General features: G+C 41.3%; 1 long non-coding RNA gene across 1 annotated transcript in view; it reads left to right on the top strand.

Moving 5' to 3' along the window:
* LOC144892063 (uncharacterized) overlaps nucleotides 1–8010 on the top strand; it is a 442917-nt gene that overhangs the window by 182987 nt on the left and 251920 nt on the right. The window contains exon 2 of the long non-coding RNA XR_013623374.1: nucleotides 1164–1324. This is a non-coding gene — a long non-coding RNA (uncharacterized LOC144892063). The remainder of the gene's footprint in view (nucleotides 1–1163; nucleotides 1325–8010) is intronic.

Genomic DNA, 8010 nt, shown 5'->3' with positions numbered 1-8010 from the left:
GATTCTATGATGGTGAGCTGCCCAGGCCCTGATGCAGAAAAGCTGCCCCAAACCATAATATTTCCACCACCATGCTTTACAGTTGGTATCAGGTTCTTGTGGTCAAATGCTGTCTTTGGTTTTCGCCAAACATGTCTTCTGGTACTGTGGCCAAATAGCTCTACCTTTGACTCATCTGTCCAGAGCACATTGTTCCAGAAGTGCTGGTCTTTGCCTAGGTGTTCATTGGCAAACTTTAGTCTTGCCCTGATGTTCTTTCTGGACAGCAAAGGTTTCCTCCTGGCACACCTCCCATGTAGATCAAATTTGTGCAGCCTCTTTCTAACGGTAGACTCGTGCACTTTGACATCAAAAGTGGCAAGAGCTACCTGTAGGTCACGTGATGACATTCCAGGGTTCTTAGCGACTTCTTTCAGCATCTTGCGGTCTGCTCTCGGGCTGAACTTGCTGGGGCGGCCTGGCCTGAACAAGTTGGCAGTTGTTTGGAATCTTCTCCACTTGTAGATGATCTTCCGGAAAGTCGAATGATTGATTTCAAATTGTTTGGAGATCTTTTTTAATCCCTTCCCAGACTCGTAGGCATCTATAACCTTCTTTCTGAAGGCATCAGAGAGCTCTTTTGATCTAGGCATGGTGATGCCGCACACTTCAACAACAAAGAGCAAACCAAACTAAATGTCTGAGGTTTAAATAAGACAGGTTCCTCCAAGATCCTCTCTAAGGATGTTCTAATTCTTTGCACCTGAGCTGGTGCACCTGATTCTAATTTTCGGTATTTGAAGTAGTGATAAATGTAGGGGTGTACTTACTTTTTCCACATGCAAAATTTGCATTTATGTTTATTTAAATTATACAATGGACTACAAAATGTAAATGTTTCATGATATTTGTTTTATTATATCACCTTTATCTATCAATATTGTTGAAATGAAGATCAAATAGCTGTATGTTGAAATATGTTGAAAAAGTCAAAACATTACATGGGGTGTACTTACTTTTTCATGTGACTGTATATACACCTAGTAGTACTGCACACAATAACCCGACTTTTGTGTATTTCAATGAATAATTACAAAGCCTACCCTTGTGCCACATAGCAGAAGATCCAGGTAAATTTACCTGCCTTTGCATTATTGAACATTTGTTTATCCGTGTGTTCACAGGATATCTCGGAGGTAATGCGCCCACCTTCGAGGTGCCTACCCGAGGTTCGATTCCGAGACCAACTCTAAACTGGTGCTGCACGCAAGCAGGGCGTTGCCGGAAGAAACTTAAGCTGGCTATCTTGTCTGATCGCATTTGCTTGCGGACACGCTTCATAAAGGTACCACATCTTGAAAATGTAAGGCCACTGTGCGTTGGTACACACTGGGCAACTTCGAAATAACTATTCTAATGTTTGGGGGCCGAAACTCCGTCCCTATAAATGATGCAACCAACAGGCAGGTCTTGTATAATAGTGCAAGCAAGAAGTGAAGTGTTTGCGATTTTCATTTTAAAAATAACTTATTGAAAAGGAATGCGATTTTTTTTTTTTTTTTTCACCAGCAGGGGGAGCGAGTTGTAATATTCACAGGAACTCCATTGTAAACTTTGATCATTGTGCGAAGGTTTAAACAGAGTTCGGTTTTGTTTTTGAAATGCAATGATTAATTGTCCCCCCCAGATAATCCATCACAGTCAAAACATTCCGTTCTCCTTAAAGTGCTGACACTTTTCATATGAATATTGAGATCATGAATGAATTGCCTCGAATGAAATATCAACATTTACATGTGACGTCATAATAAACATGCTAATGTTTATTATGACATCATAATGGAAATATGCAAACAATGGACTATCGAGTGGGCTCCTCGATGCGCTACCCCTCGTGGGTGACGGAATTGTGAAGAATCGAGATATTAATTAATATATTTCGGATCATATTTAACCTGATGATGGCCTAGTGTGATATAATAGGTGTACGAGACAGCCGGCTTATCCTCCACCTGATGGTGAACAGCCCATGCACCGTACACCTTCCGAAATGAGTGTAGGGCAGGCGATGGGAGGTGGGATTGGGGGGTTTCGACACGCAAGGCTTTAAATCCGAGCCTGCTTGATTCTCTGCACCTGGCTGAGATCCATTGCAACATCAGGCCTAAAATAAGTCTTTGGGGTGGTGTTTACCAGTGCGTGAACAGTACAGCGATGCTGCAAGCGTGCTGGGCCCGGCCACGGTTTCAACGCACCACTTGCAATCCACTTTTGATCTTGGTCCCCCTGTCCGCATTTCTGGCAAATTAAACTGCATCGTCTAGACAAGCTTGTGGTGGTCACTCAACTGTTGTCTCATGGTGTGATCAAAATATACTTCCGTGAATGAACATTTTTTACTTCAGGGAGATTGTGATAGCAATAACCAACCACAGCACGTGGACTGGCATCACCCTGAGACCAGGCAATTAGTGAGCCATTAGTGAGCTAGCTGGGGGGGGGCTTTAGGGGGGGGATTGTGCTTGGAGGGGTTAGCACCACACAAATTATCTTGAGAATAACTTTGGTTCCTTAAATCTTTCAAATCCAAATCCTTCATTCCGACTTCAAGCAGATTGTATCTTCTTCCTTAAAGTCATTAGTGAGCTAGCTGGGTTTTTTTAGAGGGGGCGGGTTGGAGGGTGTTAATTCTCTTGAGAATAACTTTGGTTCCTTAAATGTTTCGAATCTAAATTCTTCATTCCGACTTCAAGCAGATGATATCCTCTTCCTTAAAGTCATTAGTAAGCTAGCTGGTTTTTTTAGAGGGGGCGGGTTGGAGGGTGTTAATTCTCTTGAGAATAACTTTGGTTCCTTAAATGTTTCGAATCTAAATTCTTCACTCCGACTTCAAGCAGATGATATCCTCTTCCTTAAAGTCATTAGTAAGCTAGCTGGGTTTTTTTTAGAGGTGGCGGGGCAGAGGGGTTACAACCATGTTAATTCTCTTGAGAATAACTTTGGTTCCTTAAATGTTTCGAATCTAAATTCTTCATTCCGACTTCAAGCAGATGATATCCTCTTCCTTAAAGTCATTAGTAAGCTAGCTGGTTTTTTTTAGAGGTGGCGGGGCGGAGGGGTTACAACCATGCTAATTCTCTTGATAATAAATTTGATTCCTTAAATGTTTCGAATCTAAATTCTTCACTCCGACTTCAAGCAGATGATATCCTCTTCCTTAAAGTCATTAGTAAGCTAGCTGGGTTTTTTTTAGAGGTGGCGGGGCGGAGGGGTTACAACCATGCTAATTCTCTTGATAATAAATTTGGTTCCTTAAATGTTTCGAATCTAAATTCTTCACTCCGACTTCAAGCAGATGATATCCTCTTCCTTAAAGTCATTAGTAAGCTAGCTGGGTTTTTTTTTGGAGGCGGCAGGGCAGAGGGGTTACAACCATGCTAATTCTCTTGATAATAAATTTGGTTCCTTAAATGTTTCGAATCTAAATTCTTCATTCCGACTTCAAGCAGATTGTATCCTCTTCCTTAAAGTCATTAGTGAGCCAGCTGGGTTTTTTTAGAGGTGGCGGGGTGGAAGGGTTACAACCATGCTAATTCTCTTGATAATAAATTTGGTTCCTTAAATGTTTCGAATCTAAATTCTTCACTCCGACTTCAAGCAGATTGTATCCTCTTCCTTAAAGTCATTAGTAAGCTAGCTGGGTTTTTTTAGAGGTGGCGGGGCGGAAGGGTTACAACCATGTTAATTCTCTTGATAATAAATTTGGTTCCTTAAATGTTTCGAATCTAAATTCTTCACTCCGACATCAAGCAGATTGTATCCTCTTCCTTAAAGTCATTAGTAAGCTAGCTGGGTTTTTTTAGAGGTGGCGGGGCGGAAGGGTTACAACCATGCTAATTCTCTTGATAATAAATTTGGTTCCTTAAATGTTTCAAATCCAAATCCTTCATTCCGACTTCAAGCAGATTGTATCTTCTTCCTTAAAGTCATTAGTGAGCTAGCTGGGTTTTTTTAGAGGGGGTGGGTTGGAGGATGTTAATTCTCTTGAGAATAACTTTGGTTCCTTAAATGTTTCGAATCTAAATTCTTCATTCCGACTTCAAGCAGATGATATCCTCTTCCTTAAAGTCATTAGTGAGCCAGCTGGGTTTTTTTTTAGAGGTGGCGGGGATGAGGGTGTTAATTCTCTTGAGAATAACTTTGGGTCCTCAAATGTTTCGAATCTAAATTCTTCACTCCGACTTCAAGCAGATGATATCCTCTTCCTTAAAGTCATTAGTGAGCCAGCTGGTTTTTTTTAGAGGCGGCGGGGCGGAGGGGTTACAACCATGCTAATTCTCTTGATAATAAATTTGGTTCCTTAAATGTTTCGAATCTAAATTCTTCATTCCGACTTCAAGCAGATTGTATCCTCTTCCTTAAAGTCATTAGTAAGCTAGCTGTTTTTTTTTTAGAGGTGGCGGGGCGGAGGGGTTACAACCATGCTAATTCTCTTGATAATAAATTTGGTTCCTTAAATGTTTCGAATCTAAATTCTTCATTCCGACTTCAAGCAGATTGTATCCTCTTCCTTAAAGTCATTAGTAAGCTAGCTGGGTTTTTTTTAGAGGTGGTGGGGCAGACGGGTTACAACCATGCTAATTCTCTTGATAATAAATTTGGTTCCTTAAATGTTTCGAATCTAAATTCTTCATTCCGACTTCAAGCAGATTGTATCCTCTTCCTTAAAGTCATTAGTGAGCCAGCTGGGTTTTTTTAGAGGTGGCGGGGCGGAAGGGTTACAACCATGCTAATTCTCTTGATAATAAATTTGGTTCCTTAAATGTTTCGAATCTAAATTCTTCACTCCGACTTCAAGCAGATTGTATCCTCTTCCTTAAAGTCATTAGTGAGCCAGCTGGGTTTTTTTAGAGGTGGCGGGGCGGAGGGGTTACAACCATGCTAATTCTCTTGATAATAAATTTGGTTCCTTAAATGTTTCGAATCTAAATTCTTCATTCCGACTTCAAGCAGATTGTATCCTCTTCCTTAAAGTCATTAGTGAGCCAGCTGGGTTTTTTTAGAGGTGGCGGGGTGGAGGGGTTACAACCATGTTAATTCTCTTGATAATAAATTTGGTTCCTTAAATGTTTCGAATCTAAATTCTTCATTCCGACTTCAAGCAGATGATATCCTCTTCCTTAAAGTCATTAGTAAGCTAGCTGGGAGGGGGTGGGGTAAAAGGGTGGGGAGGTGGGGTAAAAGGGTTAGAACCATGCTAATTCTGTTGAGAATTACTTTGTTTCCTTAAATGTTTCGAATCCAAATCCTTAATTCCGACTTCAAGCAGATTATGAACCTGGAAGCTCATGGATGTGTATGGACCCAATTTCCTCATCACTAAGCCACCCATACTCACCGAGAGGCAAATTCTACTTTTAAAAGGTCAATTTTGAAATTTTTGTTCGTCTTGCATTGTTCAGATAATTTCTAAAAATGCTGCCAAATAATAAATGCAAGAATGAACAACCATCGCCATATATTTCACATATACAGTACAACGCACCACAGTGAGCCTGTATGACATTCCCATCTGAGAACTTACCATATGATCCTGTCACTCCAGCTGTTACTGGCATTGATTTGTACATCGTCCATCAATTTCCTCGCAATTCGTGTAAAATATGACTGACATCCCGGAATGCAATCGCCCTGCTCGACAAAAATGCGTGTACAAGTTCCTCGCCGCAGGACCTTAAAGGACACCGGCGGGAAACAAGGGCCTAAAATGCCCCTTTCAGAAAAAAAATTTCGAGTTTAAAAAGAACAATAATCTTTTGAAGGCGAGGTTAATACACAGCGACGAAAAAAAAAAATATATATATACATATATTTAAGAGTTTGGCATTGAAGCAAGCATGATGAAATGCGAGCAAATGATGCCGCGAAAGAGAGGTTTGGCCAAGGCATGATTCCGCTGTATTTCAGTCCAATGCTTTTAGTGACTGCGATGGTGTCTTCAAGAGATGAAGAGCAGCGCAAACAGACACCGAGACGTGAAACGTGTAATAAAACGTCTTCCCCGTCAGTCCCTCAGCGCCACGGAATAATAACAGCTCGGCCTTCCCAGAGCCAAGGCCCCTTTCACACAAATCTGGCAAAACTTTCCGCTTATGATGCTCCGGCAAGAGCTTTCCTTTTGAAACGGGCCGCGGTATACTTCGCCTTCGTGATAAACTTATGAAATCATCAGCGTTTAAATGAAATAGGCATGCGGCGTTCTTTTTTGTCTTTAATCGTTCGCTGTCACGACCCCTTTCTTTTCTGCCTTTCATGCTTTATGGACTTTGTCATATTTGAAATTGTTCGTGATGAAGAAAGCCAAATTTTCCTGTCCGACTGGCGCCGATCAAAGGTACGTGGATGGTGGCTATATTTCGAAAGCGTGAACACCCCAAAAAAATTATAAAGATTTTAATGCAAAACTTTCCATTTGTTTTCAAACTTTGCCACGTGGCTTGTGTCTCCCATACGTGGCGACTCAAACTGATAGTTTCAATAACAATCCGAACCGCTACTCGTATTAGTTCCGCTAGTCTAGTTTGGCGCATTTTAGTTGAATGGTTTATTTGCGAAGAGCTAAGTGCGAAGAGTATATAAGAGTACTAAGTGGATCTAAAAGTTCCTCGACTTGATGATATTAACATAGAGTGTGTCACTTTCCCCATGGACTAGGCCAGTCTCACTTTCACTTTCACTTTTTTTTCCACTTTTTTTTCTCACTTTCACTTTACTCACCTTCGCTCCTTCATTGCTCTTTCCTCCCGCCTCTGGAACAAACTCCCTCACTCTCTTCAATCCCTCTCCTCCCTCCAGGTCTTTAAAACAGCTGTTCACCACCATCTCTTATCTTCCCCCATTCAAAACCTTGATCTTTTCTACCCCCGTTAAAACACTCCAATCCGCCTCTTTAAATCCCCAACTTCTTTCCTGAAATTCCTAGTAGTGTTCATTTGCTTTATACCGTGTACCCCTCCCTTCTCCCCCTTCCACAGATCTACCGGCGTCCCTGTTCTCTTCTGTTGTTGTGCTTGTGTGCTTCCCTCTCTCCTCCTCCTCTTGTCTGCCGCTCCCTTCATTGCATGTTTTATGTGTCTGTGCATGTTTTCATGTTCAATGTGTTAGCTCATTACACGAGCCTCGATTCTGTATACAAAAATGATAATAATAAAGTCCCCATTGAAGGGAAGTCTTCTTTCTTATCGAATAGATGCGCTTAAATATTCCCGTAATTTATGGTGAGGATCTTTTCCTATTCCCATTTTGCTATGCACGTCTCTTTCCTTGAGTCCAACATTTTGGTTAAAGGAATGAGTCTTTTGGAGCAAGAGCTGGTGAAATATGGTTGGGTGCGTTACGAGCTGGAACGCTGTGCTGAGTCATAAACTGGTGCACAGACAGAGAAGTGTGCGTCAGGGCATCGTCATGCTGCTCGGTCCTTTTGTTTGAATACACATTTGTTGGGGGAGTAAGCGGGGTGAGTCGTTCTTCTTTTTTTCTTCTTTTTTAGGAGGGGAGGGTGAAACTGGCAAATTGTATAAAATTAAAGTTTCAATGCACACCTGGTTTATTGTTTGCCTATCTTCAATGATTCCGTCATCAGTTCTTGTTATCACACCATTTCTGCTTGCGATGTTTCTCTGATCTCTGGAAATGAGAAAACCACTCCATAGTGTGATAAAAGGAAAGAGTGTTATGTACTTGCAAGCTTCTTTTATTTTCTTGTTCTAAAGTTGGAACTCACGCAGGACCTGAATTGAAGGGAACACAAAGTTATTGGAGAGAAAGGAAAGTTAGCACAGCCATGCACTGTCAATCGACGTTAAGGAATGCAGAAATGTTTGTAAATGTAGAGCGTGAGCTAATAGTTGTATCGCACTCTACCATCCAACCCTTAGAAGGAATGGAGGGAAGAGTGGGGTACAACAATCAAAGGCAACTCGACTACAGGCGAAAAATGTGACAAAGGAAGGAACTACAACTGCTACTCAT

This window comes from Myxine glutinosa, chromosome 5, assembly GCF_964187855.1.
Source record: "Myxine glutinosa chromosome 5, kmMyxGlut1.1, whole genome shotgun sequence".
Lineage (NCBI taxonomy): Eukaryota > Metazoa > Chordata > Myxini > Myxiniformes > Myxinidae > Myxine > Myxine glutinosa.
This window is presented reverse-complemented; position numbering and strand designations above follow the sequence as displayed.